The sequence below is a fragment of the Hyla sarda genome, unplaced genomic scaffold, assembly GCF_029499605.1.
Source record: "Hyla sarda isolate aHylSar1 unplaced genomic scaffold, aHylSar1.hap1 scaffold_289, whole genome shotgun sequence".
Classification (NCBI taxonomy): domain Eukaryota; kingdom Metazoa; phylum Chordata; class Amphibia; order Anura; family Hylidae; genus Hyla; species Hyla sarda.
The window spans coordinates 267,825-295,670 of NW_026609597.1; the positions used below are offsets into that span (position 1 = coordinate 267,825).

Here is a 27,846-nt window from a genome sequence, read left to right on the forward strand (position 1 = left end):
TTTTTTCACGTTTTTTTACGTTTTTCTCCTTTTCGCCTCTTTTCTGGGCGTATTATTCTTCTTTTTCTTCTTTTTTTTCGTCTAATGCATACCCCATCAGTGCAGCAATGCTTATTCAATACCGCCAGCAGATGGAGACACTGGGGGATAATTTTCTAAGGATTTATACTGATTTTTCCTGTCTGAATTTGTCGCACAGAAAGTTGCAGGCCAAATATGTGTGACATTTCTGCGACTTTAGCTTCTAGAGCATTTTTACAACATTATACATAGGTGCTGAATACATAAAAAGCGACTGTTCAGCGACAGACAAGTCGCATCGGCTGAAAGTAGGCCAGAATGTCAGTCCATGTTGGAGCAGGTTTAGATACAGTCTAAAGTATAGATCTCAAAGTCTGTGCACAGAATTTAGCAAGGGCCTCGCACCTTCTGATGCATCAGGTAGGTGCACAATAGCATAGCCTAACCCTCTGTACTTTGGTCTATATTGATGCGGGACATAGACAGCCAGCTGATGACCAATCCATTAGTGCAATGGATGGCTGGAAGCATTTGTCTTTGCCTTTGCAATACCACAGAAGCAATGCATGGTCAATGTACAGCAATGACACACCTGTGTGAACAGCCAGGAGACCCCCCCCCCCCCCCATGTTATGTTACATAGTTACATAGTTAGTACGGTCGAAAAAAGACATATGTCCATCAAGTTCAACCAGGGAATTAAGGGGTAGGGGTGTGGCGCGATATTGGGGAAGGGATGAGATTTTATATTTCTTCATAAGCATTAATCTTATTTTGTCAATTAGGAACATTCAGCACCCACCCGCTATCAAGGCAGCTGCCTATCATGTCATGCCCTACCTGCACAGGTGTGCTGGCTACTCAAATGATCCAATTAAGGAGGCCATTTAGTCAGCAGCAGCAGAAGTCCTGTGCCTGGACGCTCCAACAGCGGCCAGACACAAGCAGAAGCAGAAGCAGCAGAAGCAGCAGCAGCACCACCTTTTGTTTTTTGGCTGCAGCAGCAGCAAGGCCCACAGGGCTGGCTAGCTGGCTAGCCAGCAAGCAGGTAGCAATGAAAGTAGGAATCTTTCTTTTTAACCCTGTAAGGGGGTGGTGCACTGTACCCGAAGATACTGCCATATCGGGTCAATGCATAGGGCGACGGAAGCAAGCTTCGAAATCGGCCCCCGTTCTCAAAAATCCATTTAATATATGGTCCCCAGATAGGGGACGTATCAGATATTAAACTGATAAGAACAGATACTACACTTGATCTTAGCCAAAAGGCCGAGAAGCGATAACCGTGAAAGGGGCGGGCCCAACAAGGTGCCCTTCATGGGCACTATCACTGCTTGCTGTCAGGGAGGCTGCCAGACAATTTTCCATGCACACTCTGGGCTGGGGGGCAGTCAACCACCAGTACACACAGCAGAACCTAAACCCATACCATTATTGCTAAGCAGCAAGACAGGGGCCCATTGCACTCCCACGGGGCCTTTTTAAATGCAATCCATAACCCGGATTTGCCAGGAACCCTTCTTACTCCTCCTACTTGCATGTGACACTGGGCTTAGGATCTGCATAGGAAACACACACACAAGCACACACCTACCTTTGTTGCCTGCAGATGCCTCCTTGGCTGTCCCCAAACGGTATCAAACCAACACCCACGGGAAGCTGTAAGCATAGAGGACATGCCTGCACCCCATTGGACTTACCTGTGTGGGTTAAACCCGGGTTATTTGACAACCTATGGCGGTGATGGTTCTGCTCAGGCAGAGCAGTGCTGATGCTCCTCATAAAGCTGTCGCTGCTGTGAAGGTTCTAGGTGACATCACAAATCCCTATGGTTACATACACAACAAAGCTGGGTTGTTGTTGTTTACACTCTGCAAGGCCTGTGGAAGTGAGTGACATCATAGCACTGTAGTTCTGAGGGTTCTAGATGGATGCAACAATCTCCTGTTGCTTCTATGAAGGCCATAATAGACGACATCACCAAACAGCTCCATAGTCACATACACAGCAAAGGAGAGATGTTGTTTACACCTAGTGATGTCAGTGGTATTGAGTGACATCACAGCACAGTGCTAAGGCTCCTGGGCCTGGACACAGCAGCGGCTGCAATATCTCAACGGAGAATACGTTTATATATATATGTGTGTGTGTGCGCGTATATATATATATATATATTTCTCCGCCGAAATCACTTTTAAACCCATTTCCACCTTTTTTTCCCTTCTCTTCCTCTTACTTTTTTTTCACGTTTTTTTTACGTTTTTCTCCTTTTCGCCTCTTTTCTGGGCGTATTATTCTTCTTTTTCTTCTTTTTTTTCGTCTAATGCATACCCCATCAGTGCAGCAATGCTTATTCAATACCGCCAGCAGATGGAGACACTGGGGGATAATTTTCTAAGGATTTATACAGATTTTTCCTGTCTGAATTTGTCGCACAGAAAGTTGCAGGCCAAATATGTGTGACATTTCTGCGACTTTAGCTTCTAGAGCATTTTTACAACATTATACATAGGTGCTGAATACATAAAAAGCGACTGTTCAGCGACAGACAAGTCGCATCGGCTGAAAGTAGGCCAGAATGTCAGTCCATGTTGGAGCAGGTTTAGATACAGTCTAAAGTATAGATCTCAAAGTCTGTGCACAGAATTTAGCAAGGGCCTCGCACCTTCTGATGCATCAGGTAGGTGCACAATAGCATAGCCTAACCCTCTGTACTTTGGTCTATATTGATGCGGGACATAGACAGCCAGCTGATGACCAATCCATTAGTGCAATGGATGGCTGGAAGCATTTGTCTTTGCCTTTGCAATACCACAGAAGCAATGCATGGTCAATGTACAGCAATGACACACCTGTGTGAACAGCCAGGAGACCCCCCCCCCCCCCCCATGTTATGTTACATAGTTACATAGTTAGTACGGTCGAAAAAAGACATATGTCCATCAAGTTCAACCAGGGAATTAAGGGGTAGGGGTGTGGCGCGATATTGGGGAAGGGATGAGATTTTATATTTCTTCATAAGCATTAATCTTATTTTGTCAATTAGGAACATTCAGCACCCACCCGCTATCAAGGCAGCTGCCTATCATGTCATGCCCTACCTGCACAGGTGTGCTGGCTACTCAAATGATCCAATTAAGGAGGCCATTTAGTCAGCAGCAGCAGAAGTCCTGTGCCTGGACGCTCCAACAGCGGCCAGACACAAGCAGAAGCAGAAGCAGCAGAAGCAGCAGAAGCAGCACCTTTTGTTTTTTGGCTGCAGCAGCAGCAAGGCCCACAGGGCTGGCTAGCTGGCTAGCCAGCAAGCAGGTAGCAATGAAAGTAGGAATCTTTCTTTTTAACCCTGTAAGGGGGTGGTGCACTGTACCCGAAGATACTGCCATATCGGGTCAATGCATAGGGCGACGGAAGCAAGCTTCGAAATCGGCCCCCGTTCTCAAAAATCCATTTAATATATGGTCCCCAGATAGGGGACATATCAGATATTAAACTGATAAGAACAGATACTACACTTGATCTTAGCCAAAAGGCCGAGAAGCGATAACCGTGAAAGGGGCGGGCCCAACAAGGTGCCCTTCATGGGCACTATCACTGCTTGCTGTCAGGGAGGCTGCCAGACAATTTTCCATGCACACTCTGGGCTGGGGGGCAGTCAACCACCAGTACACACAGCAGAACCTAAACCCATACCATTATTGCTAAGCAGCAAGACAGGGGCCCATTGCACTCCCACGGGGCCTTTTTAAATGCAATCCATAACCCGGATTTGCCAGGAACCCTTCTTACTCCTCCTACTTGCATGTGACACTGGGCTTAGGATCTGCATAGGAAACACACACACAAGCACACACCTACCTTTGTTGCCTGCAGATGCCTCCTTGGCTGTCCCCAAACGGTATCAAACCAACACCCACGGGAAGCTGTAAGCATAGAGGACATGCCTGCACCCCATTGGACTTACCTGTGTGGGTTAAACCCGGGTTATTTGACAACCTATGGCGGTGATGGTTCTGCTCAGGCAGAGCAGTGCTGATGCTCCTCATAAAGCTGTCGCTGCTGTGAAGGTTCTAGGTGACATCACAAATCCCTATGGTTACATACACAACAAAGCTGGGTTGTTGTTGTTTACACTCTGCAAGGCCTGTGGAAGTGAGTGACATCATAGCACTGTAGTTCTGAGGGTTCTAGATGGATGCAACAATCTCCTGTTGCTTCTATGAAGGCCATAATAGACGACATCACCAAACAGCTCCATAGTCACATACACAGCAAAGGAGAGATGTTGTTTACACCTAGTGATGTCAGTGGTATTGAGTGACATCACAGCACAGTGCTAAGGCTCCTGGGCCTGGACACAGCAGCGGCTGCAATATCTCAACGGAGAATACGTTTATATATATGTGTGTGTGTGCGCGTATATATATATATATATATATATATATATTTCTCCGCCGAAATCACTTTTAAACCCATTTCCACCTTTTTTTCCCTTCTCTTCCTCTTACTTTTTTTTCACGTTTTTTTACGTTTTTCTCCTTTTCGCCTCTTTTCTGGGCGTATTATTCTTCTTTTTCTTCTTTTTTTTCGTCTAATGCATACCCCATCAGTGCAGCAATGCTTATTCAATACCGCCAGCAGATGGAGACACTGGGGGATAATTTTCTAAGGATTTATACTGATTTTTCCTGTCTGAATTTGTCGCACAGAAAGTTGCAGGCCAAATATGTGTGACATTTCTGCGACTTTAGCTTCTAGAGCATTTTTACAACATTATACATAGGTGCTGAATACATAAAAAGCGACTGTTCAGCGACAGACAAGTCGCATCGGCTGAAAGTAGGCCAGAATGTCAGTCCATGTTGGAGCAGGTTTAGATACAGTCTAAAGTATAGATCTCAAAGTCTGTGCACAGAATTTAGCAAGGGCCTCGCACCTTCTGATGCATCAGGTAGGTGCACAATAGCATAGCCTAACCCTCTGTACTTTGGTCTATATTGATGCGGGACATAGACAGCCAGCTGATGACCAATCCATTAGTGCAATGGATGGCTGGAAGCATTTGTCTTTGCCTTTGCAATACCACAGAAGCAATGCATGGTCAATGTACAGCAATGACACACCTGTGTGAACAGCCAGGAGACCCCCCCCCCCCCCCCATGTTATGTTACATAGTTACATAGTTAGTACGGTCGAAAAAAGACATATGTCCATCAAGTTCAACCAGGGAATTAAGGGGTAGGGGTGTGGCGCGATATTGGGGAAGGGATGAGATTTTATATTTCTTCATAAGCATTAATCTTATTTTGTCAATTAGGAACATTCAGCACCCACCCGCTATCAAGGCAGCTGCCTATCATGTCATGCCCTACCTGCACAGGTGTGCTGGCTACTCAAATGATCCAATTAAGGAGGCCATTTAGTCAGCAGCAGCAGAAGTCCTGTGCCTGGACGCTCCAACAGCGGACAGACACAAGCAGAAGCAGAAGCAGCAGAAGCAGCAGCAGCACCACCTTTTGTTTTTTGGCTGCAGCAGCAGCAAGGCCCACAGGGCTGGCTAGCTGGCTAGCCAGCAAGCAGGTAGCAATGAAAGTAGGAATCTTTCTTTTTAACCCTGTAAGGGGGTGGTGCACTGTACCCGAAGATACTGCCATATCGGGTCAATGCATAGGGCGACGGAAGCAAGCTTCGAAATCGGCCCCCGTTCTCAAAAATCCATTTAATATATGGTCCCCAGATAGGGGACGTATCAGATATTAAACTGATAAGAACAGATACTACACTTGATCTTAGCCAAAAGGCCGAGAAGCGATAACCGTGAAAGGGGCGGGCCCAACAAGGTGCCCTTCATGGGCACTATCACTGCTTGCTGTCAGGGAGGCTGCCAGACAATTTTCCATGCACACTCTGGGCTGGGGGGCAGTCAACCACCAGTACACACAGCAGAACCTAAACCCATACCATTATTGCTAAGCAGCAAGACAGGGGCCCATTGCACTCCCACTGGGCCTTTTTAAATGCAATCCATAACCCGGATTTGCCAGGAACCCTTCTTACTCCTCCTACTTGCATGTGACACTGGGCTTAGGATCTGCATAGGAAACACACACACAAGCACACACCTACCTTTGTTGCCTGCAGATGCCTCCTTGGCTGTCCCCAAACGGTATCAAACCAACACCCACGGGAAGCTGTAAGCATAGAGGACATGCCTGCACCCCATTGGACTTACCTGTGTGGGTTAAACCCGGGTTATTTGACAACCTATGGCGGTGATGGTTCTGCTCAGGCAGAGCAGTGCTGATGCTCCTCATAAAGCTGTCGCTGCTGTGAAGGTTCTAGGTGACATCACAAATCCCTATGGTTACATACACAACAAAGCTGGGTTGTTGTTGTTTACACTCTGCAAGGCCTGTGGAAGTGAGTGACATCATAGCACTGTAGTTCTGAGGGTTCTAGATGGATGCAACAATCTCCTGTTGCTTCTATGAAGGCCATAATAGACGACATCACCAAACAGCTCCATAGTCACATACACAGCAAAGGAGAGATGTTGTTTACACCTAGTGATGTCAGTGGTATTGAGTGACATCACAGCACAGTGCTAAGGCTCCTGGGCCTGGACACAGCAGCGGCTGCAATATCTCAACGGAGAATACGTTTATATATATGTGTGTGTGTGCGCGTGTATATATATATATATATATATATATATATATATATATATATTTCTCCGCCGAAATCACTTTTAAACCCATTTCCACCTTTTTTTCCCTTCTCTTCCTCTTACTTTTTTTTCACGTTTTTTTACGTTTTTCTCCTTTTCGCCTCTTTTCTGGGCGTATTATTCTTCTTTTTCTTCTTTTTTTTCGTCTAATGCATACCCCATCAGTGCAGCAATGCTTATTCAATACCGCCAGCAGATGGAGACACAGGGGGATAATTTTCTAAGGATTTATACTGATTTTTCCTGTCTGAATTTGTCGCACAGAAAGTTGCAGGCCAAATATGTGTGACATTTCTGCGACTTTAGCTTCTAGAGCATTTTTACAACATTATACATAGGTGCTGAATACATAAAAAGCGACTGTTCAACGACAGACAAGTCGCATCGGCTGAAAGTAGGCCAGAATGTCAGTCCATGTTGGAGCAGGTTTAGATACAGTCTAAAGTATAGATCTCAAAGTCTGTGCACAGAATTTAGCAAGGGCCTCGCACCTTCTGATGCATCAGGTAGGTGCACAATAGCATAGCCTAACCCTCTGTACTTTGGTCTATATTGATGCGGGACATAGACAGCCAGCTGATGACCAATCCATTAGTGCAATGGATGGCTGGAAGCATTTGTCTTTGCCTTTGCAATACCACAGAAGCAATGCATGGTCAATGTACAGCAATGACACACCTGTGTGAACAGCCAGGAGACCCCCCCCCCCCCCATGTTATGTTACATAGTTACATAGTTAGTACGGTCGAAAAAAGACATATGTCCATCAAGTTCAACCAGGGAATTAAGGGGTAGGGGTGTGGCGCGATATTGGGGAAGGGATGAGATTTTATATTTCTTCATAAGCATTAATCTTATTTTGTCAATTAGGAACATTCAGCACCCACCCGCTATCAAGGCAGCTGCCTATCATGTCATGCCCTACCTGCACAGGTGTGCTGGCTACTCAAATGATCCAATTAAGGAGGCCATTTAGTCAGCAGCAGCAGAAGTCCTGTGCCTGGACGCTCCAACAGCGGCCAGACACAAGCAGAAGCAGAAGCAGCAGAAGCAGCAGCAGCACCACCTTTTGTTTTTTGGCTGCAGCGCAGCAAGGCCCACAGGGCTGGCTAGCTGGCTAGCCAGCAAGCAGGTAGCAATGAAAGTAGGAATCTTTCTTTTTAACCCTGTAAGGGGGTGGTGCACTGTACCCGAAGATACTGCCATATCGGGTCAATGCATAGGGCGACGGAAGCAAGCTTCGAAATCGGCCCCCGTTCTCAAAAATCCATTTAATATATGGTCCCCAGATAGGGGACGTATCAGATATTAAACTGATAAGAACAGATACTACACTTGATCTTAGCCAAAAGGCCGAGAAGCGATAACCGTGAAAGGGGCGGGCCCAACAAGGTGCCCTTCATGGGCACTATCACTGCTTGCTGTCAGGGAGGCTGCCAGACAATTTTCCATGCACACTCTTGGCTGGGGGGCAGTCAACCACCAGTACACACAGCAGAACCTAAACCCATACCATTATTGCTAAGCAGCAAGACAGGGGCCCATTGCACTCCCACGGGGCCTTTTTAAATGCAATCCATAACCCGGATTTGCCAGGAACCCTTCTTACTCCTCCTACTTGCATGTGACACTGGGCTTAGGATCTGCATAGGAAACACACACACAAGCACACACCTACCTTTGTTGCCTGCAGATGCCTCCTTGGCTGTCCCCAAACGGTATCAAACCAACACCCACGGGAAGCTGTAAGCATAGAGGACATGCCTGCACCCCATTGGACTTACCTGTGTGGGTTAAACCCGGGTTATTTGACAACCTATGGCGGTGATGGTTCTGCTCAGGCAGAGCAGTGCTGATGCTCCTCATAAAGCTGTCGCTGCTGTGAAGGTTCTAGGTGACATCACAAATCCCTATGGTTACATACACAACAAAGCTGGGTTGTTGTTGTTTACACTCTGCAAGGCCTGTGGAAGTGAGTGACATCATAGCACTGTAGTTCTGAGGGTTCTAGATGGATGCAACAATCTCCTGTTGCTTCTATGAAGGCCATAATAGACGACATCACCAAACAGCTCCATAGTCACATACACAGCAAAGGAGAGATGTTGTTTACACCTAGTGATGTCAGTGGTATTGAGTGACATCACAGCACAGTGCTAAGGCTCCTGGGCCTGGACACAGCAGCGGCTGCAATATCTCAACGGAGAATACGTTTATATATATGTGTGTGTGTGCGCGTATATATATATATATATATATATATATATATATATATATATATATTTCTCCGCCGAAATCACTTTTAAACCCATTTCCACCTTTTTTTCCCTTCTCTTCCTCTTACTTTTTTTTCACGTTTTTTTACGTTTTTCTCCTTTTCGCCTCTTTTCTGGGCGTATTATTCTTCTTTTTCTTCTTTTTTTTCGTCTAATGCATACCCCATCAGTGCAGCAATGCTTATTCAATACCGCCAGCAGATGGAGACACTGGGGGATAATTTTCTAAGGATTTATACTGATTTTTCCTGTCTGAATTTGTCGCACAGAAAGTTGCAGGCCAAATATGTGTGACATTTCTGCGACTTTAGCTTCTAGAGCATTTTTACAACATTATACATAGGTGCTGAATACATAAAAAGCGACTGTTCAGCGACAGACAAGTCGCATCGGCTGAAAGTAGGCCAGAATGTCAGTCCATGTTGGAGCAGGTTTAGATACAGTCTAAAGTATAGATCTCAAAGTCTGTGCACAGAATTTAGCAAGGGCCTCGCACCTTCTGATGCATCAGGTAGGTGCACAATAGCATAGCCTAACCCTCTGTACTTTGGTCTATATTGATGCGGGACATAGACAGCCAGCTGATGACCAATCCATTAGTGCAATGGATGGCTGGAAGCATTTGTCTTTGCCTTTGCAATACCACAGAAGCAATGCATGGTCAATGTACAGCAATGACACACCTGTGTGAACAGCCAGGAGACCCCCCCCCCCCCCATGTTATGTTACATAGTTACATAGTTAGTACGGTCGAAAAAAGACATATGTCCATCAAGTTCAACCAGGGAATTAAGGGGTAGGGGTGTGGCGCGATATTGGGGAAGGGATGAGATTTTATATTTCTTCATAAGCATTAATCTTATTTTGTCAATTAGGAACATTCAGCACCCACCCGCTATCAAGGCAGCTGCCTATCATGTCATGCCCTACCTGCACAGGTGTGCTGGCTACTCAAATGATCCAATTAAGGAGGCCATTTAGTCAGCAGCAGCAGAAGTCCTGTGCCTGGACGCTCCAACAGCGGCCAGACACAAGCAGAAGCAGAAGCAGCAGAAGCAGCAGCAGCACCACCTTTTGTTTTTTGGCTGCAGCAGCAGCAAGGCCCACAGGGCTGGCTAGCTGGCTAGCCAGCAAGCAGGTAGCAATGAAAGTAGGAATCTTTCTTTTTAACCCTGTAAGGGGGTGGTGCACTGTACCCGAAGATACTGCCATATCGGGTCAATGCATAGGGCGACGGAAGCAAGCTTCGAAATCGGCCCCCGTTCTCAAAAATCCATTTAATATATGGTCCCCAGATAGGGGACGTATCAGATATTAAACTGATAAGAACAGATACTACACTTGATCTTAGCCAAAAGGCCGAGAAGCGATAACCGTGAAAGGGGCGGGCCCAACAAGGTGCCCTTCATGGGCACTATCACTGCTTGCTGTCAGGGAGGCTGCCAGACAATTTTCCATGCACACTCTGGGCTGGGGGGCAGTCAACCACCAGTACACACAGCAGAACCTAAACCCATACCATTATTGCTAAGCAGCAAGACAGGGGCCCATTGCACTCCCACGGGGCCTTTTTAAATGCAATCCATAACCCGGATTTGCCAGGAACCCTTCTTACTCCTCCTACTTGCATGTGACACTGGGCTTAGGATCTGCATAGGAAACACACACACAAGCACACACCTACCTTTGTTGCCTGCAGATGCCTCCTTGGCTGTCCCCAAACGGTATCAAACCAACACCCACGGGAAGCTGTAAGCATAGAGGACATGCCTGCACCCCATTGGACTTACCTGTGTGGGTTAAACCCGGGTTATTTGACAACCTATGGCGGTGATGGTTCTGCTCAGGCAGAGCAGTGCTGATGCTCCTCATAAAGCTGTCGCTGCTGTGAAGGTTCTAGGTGACATCACAAATCCCTATGGTTACATACACAACAAAGCTGGGTTGTTGTTGTTTACACTCTGCAAGGCCTGTGGAAGTGAGTGACATCATAGCACTGTAGTTCTGAGGGTTCTAGATGGATGCAACAATCTCCTGTTGCTTCTATGAAGGCCATAATAGACGACATCACCAAACAGCTCCATAGTCACATACACAGCAAAGGAGAGATGTTGTTTACACCTAGTGATGTCAGTGGTATTGAGTGACATCACAGCACAGTGCTAAGGCTCCTGGGCCTGGACACAGCAGCGGCTGCAATATCTCAACGGAGAATACGTTTATATATATGTGTGTGTGTGCGCGTATATATATATATATATATATATATATATATATATATATATTTCTCCGCCGAAATCACTTTTAAACCCATTTCCACCTTTTTTTCCCTTCTCTTCCTCTTACTTTTTTTTCACGTTTTTTTACGTTTTTCTCCTTTTCGCCTCTTTTCTGGGCGTATTATTCTTCTTTTTCTTCTTTTTTTTTCGTCTAATGCATACCCCATCAGTGCAGCAATGCTTATTCAATACCGCCAGCAGATGGAGACACTGGGGGATAATTTTCTAAGGATTTATACTGATTTTTCCTGTCTGAATTTGTCGCACAGAAAGTTGCAGGCCAAATATGTGTGACATTTCTGCGACTTTAGCTTCTAGAGCATTTTTACAACATTATACATAGGTGCTGAATACATAAAAAGCGACTGTTCAGCGACAGACAAGTCGCATCGGCTGAAAGTAGGCCAGACTGTCAGTCCATGTTGGAGCAGGTTTAGATACAGTCTAAAGTATAGATCTCAAAGTCTGTGCACAGAATTTAGCAAGGGCCTCGCACCTTCTGATGCATCAGGTAGGTGCACAATAGCATAGCCTAACCCTCTGTACTTTGGTCTATATTGATGCGGGACATAGACAGCCAGCTGATGACCAATCCATTAGTGCAATGGATGGCTGGAAGCATTTGTCTTTGCCTTTGCAATACCACAGAAGCAATGCATGGTCAATGTACAGCAATGACACACCTGTGTGAACAGCCAGGAGACCCCCCCCCCCCCCCCATGTTATGTTACATAGTTACATAGTTAGTACGGTCGAAAAAAGACATATGTCCATCAAGTTCAACCAGGGAATTAAGGGGTAGGGGTGTGGCGCGATATTGGGGAAGGGATGAGATTTTATATTTCTTCATAAGCATTAATCTTATTTTGTCAATTAGGAACATTCAGCACCCACCCGCTATCAAGGCAGCTGCCTATCATGTCATGCCCTACCTGCACAGGTGTGCTGGCTACTCAAATGATCCAATTAAGGAGGCCATTTAGTCAGCAGCAGCAGAAGTCCTGTGCCTGGACGCTCCAACAGCGGCCAGACACAAGCAGAAGCAGAAGCAGCAGAAGCAGCAGCAGCACCACCTTTTGTTTTTTGGCTGCAGCAGCAGCAAGGCCCACAGGGCTGGCTAGCTGGCTAGCCAGCAAGCAGGTAGCAATGAAAGTAGGAATCTTTCTTTTTAACCCTGTAAGGGGGTGGTGCACTGTACCCGAAGATACTGCCATATCGGGTCAATGCATAGGGCGACGGAAGCAAGCTTCGAAATCGGCCCCCGTTCTCAAAAATCCATTTAATATATGGTCCCCAGATAGGGGACGTATCAGATATTAAACTGATAAGAACAGATACTACACTTGATCTTAGCCAAAAGGCCGAGAAGCGATAACCGTGAAAGGGGCGGGCCCAACAAGGTGCCCTTCATGGGCACTATCACTGCTTGCTGTCAGGGAGGCTGCCAGACAATTTTCCATGCACACTCTGGGCTGGGGGGCAGTCAACCACCAGTACACACAGCAGAACCTAAACCCATACCATTATTGCTAAGCAGCAAGACAGGGGCCCATTGCACTCCCACGGGGCCTTTTTAAATGCAATCCATAACCCGGATTTGCCAGGAACCCTTCTTACTCCTCCTACTTGCATGTGACACTGGGCTTAGGATCTGCATAGGAAACACACACACAAGCACACACCTACCTTTGTTGCCTGCAGATGCCTCCTTGGCTGTCCCCAAACGGTATCAAACCAACACCCACGGGAAGCTGTAAGCATAGAGGACATGCCTGCACCCCATTGGACTTACCTGTGTGGGTTAAACCCGGGTTATTTGACAACCTATGGCGGTGATGGTTCTGCTCAGGCAGAGCAGTGCTGATGCTCCTCATAAAGCTGTCGCTGCTGTGAAGGTTCTAGGTGACATCACAAATCCCTATGGTTACATACACAACAAAGCTGGGTTGTTGTTGTTTACACTCTGCAAGGCCTGTGGAAGTGAGTGACATCATAGCACTGTAGTTCTGAGGGTTCTAGATGGATGCAACAATCTCCTGTTGCTTCTATGAAGGCCATAATAGACGACATCACCAAACAGCTCCATAGTCACATACACAGCAAAGGAGAGATGTTGTTTACACCTAGTGATGTCAGTGGTATTGAGTGACATCACAGCACAGTGCTAAGGCTCCTGGGCCTGGACACAGCAGCGGCTGCAATATCTCAACGGAGAATACGTTTATATATATGTGTGTGTGTGCGCGTATATATATATATATATATATATATATATATATATATATATATATATTTCTCCGCCGAAATCACTTTTAAACCCATTTCCACCTTTTTTTCCCTTCTCTTCCTCTTACTTTTTTTTCACGTTTTTTTACGTTTTTCTCCTTTTCGCCTCTTTTCTGGGCGTATTATTCTTCTTTTTCTTCTTTTTTTTCGTCTAATGCATACCCCATCAGTGCAGCAATGCTTATTCAATACCGCCAGCAGATGGAGACACTGGGGGATAATTTTCTAAGGATTTATACTGATTTTTCCTGTCTGAATTTGTCGCACAGAAAGTTGCAGGCCAAATATGTGTGACATTTCTGCGACTTTAGCTTCTAGAGCATTTTTACAACATTATACATAGGTGCTGAATACATAAAAAGCGACTGTTCAGCGACAGACAAGTCGCATCGGCTGAAAGTAGGCCAGAATGTCAGTCCATGTTGGAGCAGGTTTAGATACAGTCTAAAGTATAGATCTCAAAGTCTGTGCACAGAATTTAGCAAGGGCCTCGCACCTTCTGATGCATCAGGTAGGTGCACAATAGCATAGCCTAACCCTCTGTACTTTGGTCTATATTGATGCGGGACATAGACAGCCAGCTGATGACCAATCCATTAGTGCAATGGATGGCTGGAAGCATTTGTCTTTGCCTTTGCAATACCACAGAAGCAATGCATGGTCAATGTACAGCAATGACACACCTGTGTGAACAGCCAGGAGACCCCCCCCCCCCCCATGTTATGTTACATAGTTACATAGTTAGTACGGTCAAAAAAAGACATATGTCCATCAAGTTCAACCAGGGAATTAAGGGGTAGGGGTGTGGCGCGATATTGGGGAAGGGATGAGATTTTATATTTCTTCATAAGCATTAATCTTATTTTGTCAATTAGGAACATTCAGCACCCACCCGCTATCAAGGCAGCTGCCTATCATGTCATGCCCTACCTGCACAGGTGTGCTGGCTACTCAAATGATCCAATTAAGGAGGCCATTTAGTCAGCAGCAGCAGAAGTCCTGTGCCTGGACGCTCCAACAGCGGCCAGACACAAGCAGAAGCAGAAGCAGCAGAAGCAGCAGCAGCACCACCTTTTGTTTTTTGGCTGCAGCAGCAGCAAGGCCCACAGGGCTGGCTAGCTGGCTAGCCAGCAAGCAGGTAGCAATGAAAGTAGGAATCTTTCTTTTTAACCCTGTAAGGGGGTGGTGCACTGTACCCGAAGATACTGCCATATCGGGTCAATGCATAGGGCGACGGAAGCAAGCTTCGAAATCGGCCCCCGTTCTCAAAAATCCATTTAATATATGGTCCCCAGATAGGGGACGTATCAGATATTAAACTGATAAGAACAGATAAGGTTTCAACAAAATTTTATTGAATAAATAAGAAACCATACAAAATTTAAAATGCAAAATAATAAAAGGTTCACAAAAGTTTTAAAATACAAATAATAAAACCAGTAATAAAAGGAGAAAAAATAAAAATGGCAGGATAAAACATTATACAAATATCATAAAAACTGATTATACTGTTATTTCGTTCCATAGAGGCAGACACCACATGGATGCTGCCTCGCTGGCCCCCAACTGTTTCTTGTCTCTTAGGTAATAGATGTACATCTCACTCAGGGCCAGCTTTATACAGTTTTTAACATCAATAAAATCATGTTTAAAAAGTAAGATGTTCCTAACTTTCCAGATGGCATTTTTAAAACAATTAATAATCATCCAGCAGATCATCTGCTGTTTAAAATTGGGGCAGTTAAAAAGACCGTAAAAGACACATTCGTGATTAAAATCTTTTAGGCCGCAGGCCCACTTCAAAAGTGGGCCTACCTTCCTCCAAAGCTCCCGTGCAAAAGGGCAGTTCCAAAATATGTGCAGCACCGTTTCGTCCACTCCGCAGCCATCTCTCGGGCACTTGGCTCTCGCCACCAGTCCTCGCCTGTGCTGGAACTCACGAGTAGGGAGGCACTGGTGGACGATTGCCCAGGCAAGATCCCTGTGTACATTCGCCAGAAACTTCCCGTACACGTTCCGCCATACCTTTTTGGATCTTGCCTGTGTGAAATTGGACACTGCCAGGGTAACCTCACTCCGCCTGAGGACCTTTGATACCTTTCTCTGGTCCCCCAGTATGTCAGGCTCCAAATCTTGGAGACCTAGGAGCCTGACTGTCTTTTCCAACACCACATAATGTTTTGGGGGACACAGAAGCACCGGAGCGTTCAGAGGGATGCGCAACCATCTTTTAAAAACCATGCCCGCAGCGTACCTTAAAAAGCAGCTAAAAATGCCATCGGATTTAATAATTTTAAAACAGAAACAGAAATACTTTATGTAAAAGAAAGTAAAAAGGTTAGGAACATCTTTCCCGCCATTATCTTTACTTTTGTACATAAAATCACGCTTTAATTTCTCCATTTTTGAACCCCATAAAAAGGTAAAAACAATTCTAGTTACTTTTTTAATGTATAAAATAGATGGAGGAAATACCATGGCAATGTATAGCATAATAGGGAGTAAAACCATCTTTATTATTAAAATCTTCCCCTCCATGGTAAGGTTTCTAAGATTCCACATTAAAATCTTCTTCTCCATCTTAGCTATAGCTGAATCCCAGTTAGGGCTCCCATCATTGACCTGGTTAAAAACAATACCTAAAACTTTAATTTGATCCTGTTGCATTGTGACTCCTGGGGTGATGGATGAATCCCAGGAGCCAATATAAAAACAGTCACATTTATCTGTGTTTAGCTTAAAACCAGAGACCTCGCAGAAATAGCTGGTGTTCCTCAATGCCCCCCTCATGGATGGAGAGTCCGGGCACAGTATGGTGACATCATCCATGTACCCCAACACCTTTAGATGGGTCCCTCCTCCACCAGGTATCGGTACGCCTCTTACTACCCAGTCTTTTCTGAGGAGGGCCATCAGTGGTTCGATTGCGCAAATAAAAAGGAGTGGGGACAGGGGGCAGCCCTGTTTGACACCTGATAAAAGAGGAACACCGCTGGTTAAAAAGCCATTAACAGAGACTTGACTAAAACAGGATCGGTATAAAAGCATGATTCGGCTTAAAATCGTTTCAGGCACTGCCATCTTTTTAAGAACTAAAAACAGGTATTCATGGGAGACCCTATCAAAGGCTTTTTCAAAGTCTAAGGATAAAATTGCTACAGTTTGATTTCTATCCTTAAAATACCATAAAACATCTCTTAAAATATTTAGGGATTCAGCTATAGACCTTCCAGGTACCCCACAAACCTGATTTGGGTGAATTAATTTATGAATAAAAGGTTTAAAACGGACAGCTAATAACTTGGCTAAAACTTTATAATCGACATTTAAAAGTGTGATGGGGCGCCAATTTTTTAGCATATCCTTTTCACCTTTTTTAAAAAGTAATGATACAATCCCCCTCCTCCAGGAAGGGGGAAGTTCATTAACAATAAAAGTTTCTTTATACAATAAAACCATATCATCCTTTAAAATATCCCAAAAAGCTAAATAAAATTCGATGGGTAAACCATCTTCCCCAGGGGCCTTCCCACTAGAAAAACTTTTAAAAACAAATAAAAGTTCATCTAAGTTAAGATCACGGGATAAAACCTCCTGGTCTAAAACATCTAGCTTAAAATCAAGGGAATTAAGAACATGTTCTAAAAAGGATGGATTAAGATCTTTCTTATTAAAAAGAAGCTGGTAGAAGTTAAAAACTGCATCTAACATGCCTTTTGGAGTGGATTCACCCTCAAGGTTTTGGATGATATCCCTCCTATTCATCACTTTTTTAAAAAAGAAACGGGAACATTTCTCGCCCTCCTCCAGGTGCTGCACATGTGAGTTAAAAATGATTTGTTTCCCTTTCTTTTCTATGGCATGTTTTATTTCAGTTTTAAGGTTTAAAATATCATTTTCTACATCCATACCAGCTTCTTTCAATTTAAAAAGTACATTTAAACGCATGTTAAGAACATAAAACCACTGTTTTTCCATTTTTGCCTTCTTCTTACCTGCTTTGATAAAAAAAAATCTGATTTTAGATTTGGTGCCCTCCCACCAGTGCAGCATAGGCTCGTGGGGTTTTCTTTGTGATTGCCAGCACTGGTAGGTCCGCACAAACTCCTCTTTTATCTCAGGGTCCTCTAGGAGTGTGGTGTTTAATCTCCAGAGGCCCCTTTTTGCTTTTTGCTCCCCCTCTAGCTCCAGGCCCACCAAGAGGAGCTTATGATCAGAGAAGATATTCTGCTCGAGCGTGCATTTCAGGGGTTTAAAAGCTCTAGAGGAAAAAATAAAATCGATTCTGGAGCTCACTCTTCCATTGGACCATGTGGCGCCCGGGTCCTCCGGCAAGAGATCCTTCCAGCAATCTTTCAAATTAAAATCATCAATAAAATTTTTAAGCAGGTAAGAAGTGCGGTCTTTACGATTAATATCCCCACCCTGCCGGTGTTCCCCATCACGTATGCAGTTAAAATCACCTCCCACCAGCAGGGGAGAAGACCCAACACAAAACAGTGGTAAAATTTCAAATAGTTCTGCCCGATCCTGTTTATCAGGAGGGGCATACACATTTAAAACACGAATTAAAAGTCCATTAAAATATAGATGAATTAAAAGAGCTCTGCCAGGCACAATCTCAGTTACTGTATGAATAGAAAAGGACTGGCCTCGGCAGAGCAGCCCAACACCCACAGAACGACAGTCATTTGCACCGGACCATATGGATGGGCCCAGCTTCCAGTCTTCTTTTAAGTCTTTATAGTCCATTTTACTAGGGATTCCACATTCTTGTAGCAGGCAAAGGTCAAAGTCACATGTCTCTAGATAAGAAAATAAAGCAGCCCTGCGATCAGGGCTCTTTAAGGACCTCACATTGAGTGAGGCAATTTTTACAGGGATAGGCATAGTTTATGGAGAGTCAGTGCTTGGAGAATCAAAGTCAATAATAAGCTGCGTACCGTCATCCCCCGCCTGCGGGGTCATCAGCTCCTTGATGTTCTGAGGGTCGGAGCTTGAGATCGATGATGCCCCGACCCTGAGCTCGCTCTCGTCCGAACTACGGCACGCCGCTTTCCTTTGAATGTCTTCCTCTTCTTCTTCTCTTTGTCTTTTAAATGTCACACTGCTGTCCATATCCTCTGTGTTGCTCTCACTCGATGTAATCTCTGGCCCCCGGCTGATGGATCTGCGTCTTCTTTCATCATTTGACGACTGGAACTGCTGCACAGGGGCCTGTGAGGCCTCTTTTCCGGAACCTTTGCCGCTACCTTGGGAAGTTTTCATCGCTTGTTCCCCAGCAAGCGTTGCTGAGGACTGTTGCTCCAACTTCCCCATCGATCGACGATGGCCAGTTTTACCCACCGGGTCCACTGCTGGCGGGGCAGCAAACCCTGGTTTGGCGCCACTTATCTTCTTGGCCCTGTCCTGTATAGGCGGAGTAACAGGACCGGGCTCAGACCTGGCCACCTGGCTCCCCTTCCGGCGGGCTTTCACCGGGGCCTCTTCGTCCGGAGCAGGGCGACCCTGGGCCAAGCCAGTACCTGGCTTATGCTGCAATTTTGGGTCCACCTTTGCCCCCACCGAGGCCCGTCGGCTGCCACCCGCCACAGGTGAGCCCCCTTCAGAAGTTTCGGCGGGCTCTTGAGCCAGGTAGGAAGTCGATCGACGTCTTTCAATTTCCCGGGCAGTAAACTCGATTACCCGCCCGGGCTTCGTGGAATCCCCATGGCCTCCCCCTAGCACTACCACCGGTGGGCCCCCCGATGGAGCACCAGAGGTCTTGGGCCTGGACCCATCAGTACCTGCCATCTGGGGTTTGGGCATCTTAAAAAAGGACGTCTTTTGTCCTGTCCCCTCTTTGGGTGGGCCCAGCCTTGACCCACCCATCGTAGTTTTTGCTTTATGGGGACAGGAATTAAAATCGTGATTTTCCTCTCCGCAGAGGTTGCACCTTATCGTATGGCTACATCTTGAGGCTATGTGACCTTCTTGGCCACACCTATTGCAGCGAATCACACGCTCCGCGCCGCAGGTCTCCTGGGTGTGGCCAAACCTCAAGCAATTTCGGCAATACATAGGCATTTGAGGATAGAACAAGAAGCCCCGAACTCTCCCGATGGCAAAATTTGGGGGCGGATGGCAAAGACCCCCAATACCACCGGGATCCTTACGGAGCTTGACCCAGAACTTCCTCTTGCCGTTCCAGAACCGCACGGAGTTCAAGATTTTGTTTGCGAATCGCACCTCTTCGCAGTATCGCCGAAGAAAAGTGGCTATATCCTCCGTGGTCACATAAGGGCTGTGCATAGCCACCACCAACGGTATATGTTCCTCACCATAGAGGAACTGGAACGAAAGACCGTCGAGTCGATCGTCCCTCTGGTCCGCACCAGACAAGGTTGCATAGATGTTATCGCAACACGCCGTGGCCGTGAAGGTGACGGTATACAGGCCACGGCTTTCCTGGTCATTTAGACACAGGATGTCCTCCCTATTGAGGCGGAAGTAGTCAAGAAGAATCACCTCCGCAATGAAGCGGAGGTTCTTCAACTGACGATGGCTCTCCGACACCTCTATGCGGATGGTATTTCGCATCGACATTTCCCCAGAGGGGAAAGCCCAGGAGAACGGCATCTTCCACACCCAGGGACTAAGCCCCTTCCCCAATAGCAGCAGGGGCTCGGAATCCCGCTATAAAAGCGGAACCCTTACCCAAGGCAGAGGTCGGGGGTACCCTAGGTGCTTCCGAAGCTACAGGTAACGCTCAACGTACCGAAAATGCCTTCTGAGACACAAGGTCCCAGAGACAGGGGGATCGCAACCCGTTGTCCGTGGACTAAGCCCGCTCCCCAATAGCAGCAAGGGGGTGAAGTCCCTCCGTAAGGAGAGACAATCCCCCAAGGCCGAGAAGCGGGGTACCACAGACACCTTCCGACCAGACCAAATGCAGATACTACACTTGATCTTAGCCAAAAGGCCGAGAAGCGATAACCGTGAAAGGGGCGGGCCCAACAAGGTGCCCTTCATGGGCACTATCACTGCTTGCTGTCAGGGAGGCTGCCAGACAATTTTCCATGCACACTCTGGGCTGGGGGGCAGTCAACCACCAGTACACACAGCAGAACCTAAACCCATACCATTATTGCTAAGCAGCAAGACAGGGGCCCATTGCACTCCCACGGGGCCTTTTTAAATGCAATCCATAACCCGGATTTGCCAGGAACCCTTCTTACTCCTCCTACTTGCATGTGACACTGGGCTTAGGATCTGCATAGGAAACACACACACAAGCACACACCTACCTTTGTTGCCTGCAGATGCCTCCTTGGCTGTCCCCAAACGGTATCAAACCAACACCCACGGGAAGCTGTAAGCATAGAGGACATGCCTGCACCCCATTGGACTTACCTGTGTGGGTTAAACCTGGGTTATTTGACAACCTATGGCGGTGATGGTTCTGCTCAGGCAGAGCAGTGCTGATGCTCCTCATAAAGCTGTCGCTGCTGTGAAGGTTCTAGGTGACATCACAAATCCCTATGGTTACATACACAACAAAGCTGGGTTGTTGTTGTTTACACTCTGCAAGGCCTGTGGAAGTGAGTGACATCATAGCACTGTAGTTCTGAGGGTTCTAGATGGATGCAACAATCTCCTGTTGCTTCTATGAAGGCCATAATAGACGACATCACCAAACAGCTCCATAGTCACATACACAGCAAAGGAGAGATGTTGTTTACACCTAGTGATGTCAGTGGTATTGAGTGACATCACAGCACAGTGCTAAGGCTCCTGGGCCTGGACACAGCAGCGGCTGCAATATCTCAACGGAGAATACGTTTATATATATGTGTGTGTGTGCGCGTATATATATATATATATATATATATATATATATATATATATATTTCTCCGCCGAAATCACTTTTAAACCCATTTCCACCTTTTTTTCCCTTCTCTTCCTCTTACTTTTTTTTCACGTTTTTTTACGTTTTTCTCCTTTTCGCCTCTTTTCTGGGCGTATTATTCTTCTTTTTCTTCTTTTTTTTCGTCTAATGCATACCCCATCAGTGCAGCAATGCTTATTCAATAACGCCAGCAGATGGAGACACTGGGGGATAATTTTCTAAGGATTTATACTGATTTTTCCTGTCTGAATTTGTCGCACAGAAAGTTGCAGGCCAAATATGTGTGACATTTCTGCGACTTTAGCTTCTAGAGCATTTTTACAACATTATACATAGGTGCTGAATACATAAAAAGCGACTGTTCAGCGACAGACAAGTCGCATCGGCTGAAAGTAGGCCAGAATGTCAGTCCATGTTGGAGCAGGTTTAGATACAGTCTAAAGTATAGATCTCAAAGTCTGTGCACAGAATTTAGCAAGGGCCTCGCACCTTCTGATGCATCAGGTAGGTGCACAATAGCATAGCCTAACCCTCTGTACTTTGGTCTATATTGATGCGGGACATAGACAGCCAGCTGATGACCAATCCATTAGTGCAATGGATGGCTGGAAGCATTTGTCTTTGCCTTTGCAATACCACAGAAGCAATGCATGGTCAATGTACAGCAATGACACACCTGTGTGAACAGCCAGGAGACCCCCCCCCCCCCCCCATGTTATGTTACATAGTTACATAGTTAGTACGGTCGAAAAAAGACATATGTCCATCAAGTTCAACCAGGGAATTAAGGGGTAGGGGTGTGGCGCGATATTGGGGAAGGGATGAGATTTTATATTTCTTCATAAGCATTAATCTTATTTTGTCAATTAGGAACATTCAGCACCCACCCGCTATCAAGGCAGCTGCCTATCATGTCATGCCCTACCTGCACAGGTGTGCTGGCTACTCAAATGATCCAATTAAGGAGGCCATTTAGTCAGCAGCAGCAGAAGTCCTGTGCCTGGACGCTCCAACAGCGGCCAGACACAAGCAGAAGCAGAAGCAGCAGAAGCAGCAGCAGCACCACCTTTTGTTTTTTGGCTGCAGCAGCAGCAAGGCCCACAGGGCTGGCTAGCTGGCTAGCCAGCAAGCAGGTAGCAATGAAAGTAGGAATCTTTCTTTTTAACCCTGTAAGGGGGTGGTGCACTGTACCCGAAGATACTGCCATATCGGGTCAATGCATAGGGCGACGGAAGCAAGCTTCGAAATCGGCCCCCGTTCTCAAAAATCCATTTAATATATGGTCCCCAGATAGGGGACGTATCAGATATTAAACTGATAAGAACAGATACTACACTTGATCTTAGCCAAAAGGCCGAGAAGCGATAACCGTGAAAGGGGCGGGCCCAACAAGGTGCCCTTCATGGGCACTATCACTGCTTGCTGTCAGGGAGGCTGCCAGACAATTTTCCATGCACACTCTGGGCTGGGGGGCAGTCAACCACCAGTACACACAGCAGAACCTAAACCCATACCATTATTGCTAAGCAGCAAGACAGGGGCCCATTGCACTCCCACGGGGCCTTTTTAAATGCAATCCATAACCCGGATTTGCCAGGAACCCTTCTTACTCCTCCTACTTGCATGTGACACTGGGCTTAGGATCTGCATAGGAAACACACACACAAGCACACACCTACCTTTGTTGCCTGCAGATGCCTCCTTGGCTGTCCCCAAACGGTATCAAACCAACACCCACGGGAAGCTGTAAGCATAGAGGACATGCCTGCACCCCATTGGACTTACCTGTGTGGGTTAAACCCGGGTTATTTGACAACCTATGGCGGTGATGGTTCTGCTCAGGCAGAGCAGTGCTGATGCTCCTCATAAAGCTGTCGCTGCTGTGAAGGTTCTAGGTGACATCACAAATCCCTATGGTTACATACACAACAAAGCTGGGTTGTTGTTGTTTACACTCTGCAAGGCCTGTGGAAGTGAGTGACATCATAGCACTGTAGTTCTGAGGGTTCTAGATGGATGCAACAATCTCCTGTTGCTTCTATGAAGGCCATAATAGACGACATCACCAAACAGCTCCATAGTCACATACACAGCAAAGGAGAGATGTTGTTTACACCTAGTGATGTCAGTGGTATTGAGTGACATCACAGCACAGTGCTAAGGCTCCTGGGCCTGGACACAGCAGCGGCTGCAATATCTCAACGGAGAATACGTTTATATATATGTGTGTGTGTGCGCGTATATATATATATATATATATATATATATATATATATATATATTTCTCCGCCGAAATCACTTTTAAACCCATTTCCACCTTTTTTTCCCTTCTCTTCCTCTTACTTTTTTTTCACGTTTTTTTACGTTTTTCTCCTTTTCGCCTCTTTTCTGGGCGTATTATTCTTCTTTTTCTTCTTTTTTTTCGTCTAATGCATACCCCATCAGTGCAGCAATGCTTATTCAATACCGCCAGCAGATGGAGACACTGGGGGATAATTTTCTAAGGATTTATACTGATTTTTCCTGTCTGAATTTGTCGCACAGAAAGTTGCAGGCCAAATATGTGTGACATTTCTGCGACTTTAGCTTCTAGAGCATTTTTACAACATTATACATAGGTGCTGAATACATAAAAAGCGACTGTTCAGCGACAGACAAGTCACATCGGATGAAAGTAGGCCAGAATGTCAGTCCATGTTGGAGCAGGTTTAGATACAGTCTAAAGTATAGATCTCAAAGTCTGTGCACAGAATTTAGCAAGGGCCTCGCACCTTCTGATGCATCAGGTAGGTGCACAATAGCATAGCCTAACCCTCTGTACTTTGGTCTATATTGATGCGGGACATAGACAGCCAGCTGATGACCAATCCATTAGTGCAATGGATGACTGGAAGCATTTGTCTTTGCCTTTGCAATACCACAGAAGCAATGCATGGTCAATGTACAGCAATGACACACCTGTGTGAACAGCCAGGAGACCCCCCCCCCCCATGTTATGTTACATAGTTACATAGTTAGTACGGTCGAAAAAAGACATATGTCCATCAAGTTCAACCAGGGAATTAAGGGGTAGGGGTGTGGCGCGATATTGGGGAAGGGATGAGATTTTATATTTCTTCATAAGCATTAATCTTATTTTGTCAATTAGGAACATTCAGCACCCACCCGCTATCAAGGCAGCTGCCTATCATGTCATGCCCTACCTGCACAGGTGTGCTGGCTACTCAAATGATCCAATTAAGGAGGCCATTTAGTCAGCAGCAGCAGAAGTCCTGTGCCTGGACGCTCCAACAGCGGCCAGACACAAGCAGAAGCAGAAGCAGCAGAAGCAGCAGCAGCACCACCTTTTGTTTTTTGGCTGCAGCAGCAGCAAGGCCCACAGGGCTGGCTAGCTGGCTAGCCAGCAAGCAGGTAGCAATGAAAGTAGGAATCTTTCTTTTTAACCCTGTAAGGGGGTGGTGCACTGTACCCGAAGATACTGCCATATCGGGTCAATGCATAGGGCGACGGAAGCAAGCTTCGAAATCGGCCCCCGTTCTCAAAAATCCATTTAATATATGGTCCCCAGATAGGGGACGTATCAGATATTAAACTGATAAGAACAGATACTACACTTGATCTTAGCCAAAAGGCCGAGAAGCGATAACCGTGAAAGGGGCGGGCCCAACAAGGTGCCCTTCATGGGCACTATCACTGCTTGCTGTCAGGGAGGCTGCCAGACAATTTTCCATGCACACTCTGGGCTGGGGGGCAGTCAACCACCAGTACACACAGCAGAACCTAAACCCATACCATTATTGCTAAGCAGCAAGACAGGGGCCCATTGCACTCCCACGGGGCCTTTTTAAATGCAATCCATAACCCGGATTTGCCAGGAACCCTTCTTACTCCTCCTACTTGCATGTGACACTGGGCTTAGGATCTGCATAGGAAACACACACACAAGCACACACCTACCTTTGTTGCCTGCAGATGCCTCCTTGGCTGTCCCCAAACGGTATCAAACCAACACCCACGGGAAGCTGTAAGCATAGAGGACATGCCTGCACCCCATTGGACTTACCTGTGTGGGTTAAACCCGGGTTATTTGACAACCTATGGCGGTGATGGTTCTGCTCAGGCAGAGCAGTGCTGATGCTCCTCATAAAGCTGTCGCTGCTGTGAAGGTTCTAGGTGACATCACAAATCCCTATGGTTACATACACAACAAAGCTGGGTTGTTGTTGTTTACACTCTGCAAGGCCTGTGGAAGTGAGTGACATCATAGCACTGTAGTTCTGAGGGTTCTAGATGGATGCAACAATCTCCTGTTGCTTCTATGAAGGCCATAATAGACGACATCACCAAACAGCTCCATAGTCACATACACAGCAAAGGAGAGATGTTGTTTACACCTAGTGATGTCAGTGGTATTGAGTGACATCACAGCACAGTGCTAAGGCTCCTGGGCCTGGACACAGCAGCGGCTGCAATATCTCAACGGAGAATACGTTTATATATATGTGTGTGTGCGCGCGTATATAAATATATATATATATATATATATATATATATTTCTCCGCCGAAATCACTTTTAAACCCATTTCCACCTTTTTTTCCCTTCTCTTCCTCTTACTTTTTTTTCACGTTTTTTTACGTTTTTCTCCTTTTCGCCTCTTTTCTGGGCGTATTATTCTTCTTTTTCTTCTTTTTTTTCGTCTAATGCATACCCCATCAGTGCAGCAATGCTTATTCAATACCGCCAGCAGATGGAGACACTGGGGGATAATTTTCTAAGGATTTATACTGATTTTTCCTGTCTGAATTTGTCGCACAGAAAGTTGCAGGCCAAATATGTGTGACATTTCTGCGACTTTAGCTTCTAGAGCATTTTTACAACATTATACATAGGTGCTGAATACATAAAAAGCGACTGTTCAGCGACAGACAAGTCGCATCGGCTGAAAGTAGGCCAGAATGTCAGTCCATGTTGGAGCAGGTTTAGATACAGTCTAAAGTATAGATCTCAAAGTCTGTGCACAGAATTTAGCAAGGGCCTCGCACCTTCTGATGCATCAGGTAGGTGCACAATAGCATAGCCTAACCCTCTGTACTTTGGTCTATATTGATGCGGGACATAGACAGCCAGCTGATGACCAATCCATTAGTGCAATGGATGGCTGGAAGCATTTGTCTTTGCCTTTGCAATACCACAGAAGCAATGCATGGTCAATGTACAGCAATGACACACCTGTGTGAACAGCCAGGAGACCCCCCCCCCATGTTATGTTACATAGTTACATAGTTAGTACGGTCGAAAAAAGACATATGTCCATCAAGTTCAACCAGGGAATTAAGGGGTAGGGGTGTGGCGCGATATTGGGGAAGGGATGAGATTTTATATTTCTTCATAAGCATTAATCTTATTTTGTCAATTAGGAACATTCAGCACCCACCCGCTATCAAGGCAGCTGCCTATCATGTCATGCCCTACCTGCACAGGTGTGCTGGCTACTCAAATGATCCAATTAAGGAGGCCATTTAGTCAGCAGCAGCAGAAGTCCTGTGCCTGGACGCTCCAACAGCGGCCAGACACAAGCAGAAGCAGAAGCAGCAGAAGCAGCAGCAGCACCACCTTTTGTTTTTTGGCTGCAGCAGCAGCAAGGCCCACAGGGCTGGCTAGCTGGCTAGCCAGCAAGCAGGTAGCAATGAAAGTAGGAATCTTTCTTTTTAACCCTGTAAGGGGGTGGTGCACTGTACCCGAAGATACTGCCAAATCGGGTCAATGCATAGGGCGACAGAAGCAAGCTTCGAAATCGGCCCCCGTTCTCAAAAATCCATTTAATATATGGTCCCCAGATAAGGGACGTATCAGATATTAAACTGATAAGAACAGATACTACACTTGATCTTAGCCAAAAGGCCGAGAAGCGATAACCGTGAAAGGGGCGGGCCCAACAAGGTGCCCTTCATGGGCACTATCACTGCTTGCTGTCAGGGAGGCTGCCAGACAATTTTCCATGCACACTCTGGGCTGGGGGGCAGTCAACCACCAGTACACACAGCAGAACCTAAACCCATACCATTATTGCTAAGCAGCAAGACAGGGGCCCATTGCACTCCCACGGGGCCTTTTTAAATGCAATCCATAACCCGGATTTGCCAGGAACCCTTCTTACTCCTCCTACTTGCATGTGACACTGGGCTTAGGATCTGCATAGGAAACACACACACAAGCACACACCTACCTTTGTTGCCTGCAGATGCCTCCTTGGCTGTCCCCAAACGGTATCAAACCAACACCCACGGGAAGCTGTAAGCATAGAGGACATGCCTGCACCCCATTGGACTTACCTGTGTGGGTTAAACCCGGGTTATTTGACAACCTATGG

The 27,846-nt window shown here is 46.1% G+C and overlaps 10 non-coding genes and 1 pseudogene across 10 annotated transcripts; all 11 read right to left on the reverse strand.

Annotated features, from left to right (window-relative positions):
• Positions 1–1,111: 1,111 nt before the first annotated feature.
• On the reverse strand, positions 1,112–1,302 carry LOC130326863 (U2 spliceosomal RNA). Its single transcript, XR_008871398.1, has one exon. It is a non-coding gene; the product is annotated as a U2 spliceosomal RNA (small nuclear RNA).
• Positions 1,303–3,372: 2,070 nt separating this feature from the next.
• LOC130326848 (U2 spliceosomal RNA) lies at positions 3,373–3,563 on the reverse strand. The gene has a single exon (XR_008871384.1). It is a non-coding gene; the product is annotated as a U2 spliceosomal RNA (small nuclear RNA).
• A 2,077-nt stretch (positions 3,564–5,640) lies between these two features.
• Positions 5,641–5,831, reverse strand: LOC130326864 (U2 spliceosomal RNA). Its single transcript, XR_008871399.1, has one exon. It is a non-coding gene; the product is annotated as a U2 spliceosomal RNA (small nuclear RNA).
• Positions 5,832–7,919: 2,088 nt separating this feature from the next.
• Positions 7,920–8,110, reverse strand: LOC130326865 (U2 spliceosomal RNA). The gene has a single exon (XR_008871400.1). It is a non-coding gene; the product is annotated as a U2 spliceosomal RNA (small nuclear RNA).
• Positions 8,111–10,201: 2,091 nt separating this feature from the next.
• Positions 10,202–10,392, reverse strand: LOC130326866 (U2 spliceosomal RNA). Its single transcript, XR_008871401.1, has one exon. It is a non-coding gene; the product is annotated as a U2 spliceosomal RNA (small nuclear RNA).
• Positions 10,393–12,482: 2,090 nt separating this feature from the next.
• Positions 12,483–12,673, reverse strand: LOC130326868 (U2 spliceosomal RNA). Its single transcript, XR_008871402.1, has one exon. It is a non-coding gene; the product is annotated as a U2 spliceosomal RNA (small nuclear RNA).
• A 2,093-nt stretch (positions 12,674–14,766) lies between these two features.
• LOC130326919 (U2 spliceosomal RNA) lies at positions 14,767–14,952 on the reverse strand. The gene has a single exon (XR_008871449.1). It is a non-coding gene; the product is annotated as a U2 spliceosomal RNA (small nuclear RNA).
• Positions 14,953–20,341: 5,389 nt separating this feature from the next.
• LOC130326943 (U2 spliceosomal RNA) lies at positions 20,342–20,559 on the reverse strand (annotated as a pseudogene).
• Positions 20,560–22,650: 2,091 nt separating this feature from the next.
• LOC130326869 (U2 spliceosomal RNA) lies at positions 22,651–22,841 on the reverse strand. Its single transcript, XR_008871403.1, has one exon. It is a non-coding gene; the product is annotated as a U2 spliceosomal RNA (small nuclear RNA).
• Positions 22,842–24,928: 2,087 nt separating this feature from the next.
• LOC130326870 (U2 spliceosomal RNA) lies at positions 24,929–25,119 on the reverse strand. Its single transcript, XR_008871404.1, has one exon. It is a non-coding gene; the product is annotated as a U2 spliceosomal RNA (small nuclear RNA).
• Positions 25,120–27,198: 2,079 nt separating this feature from the next.
• On the reverse strand, positions 27,199–27,389 carry LOC130326905 (U2 spliceosomal RNA). The gene has a single exon (XR_008871436.1). It is a non-coding gene; the product is annotated as a U2 spliceosomal RNA (small nuclear RNA).
• Positions 27,390–27,846: the final 457 nt, after the last annotated feature.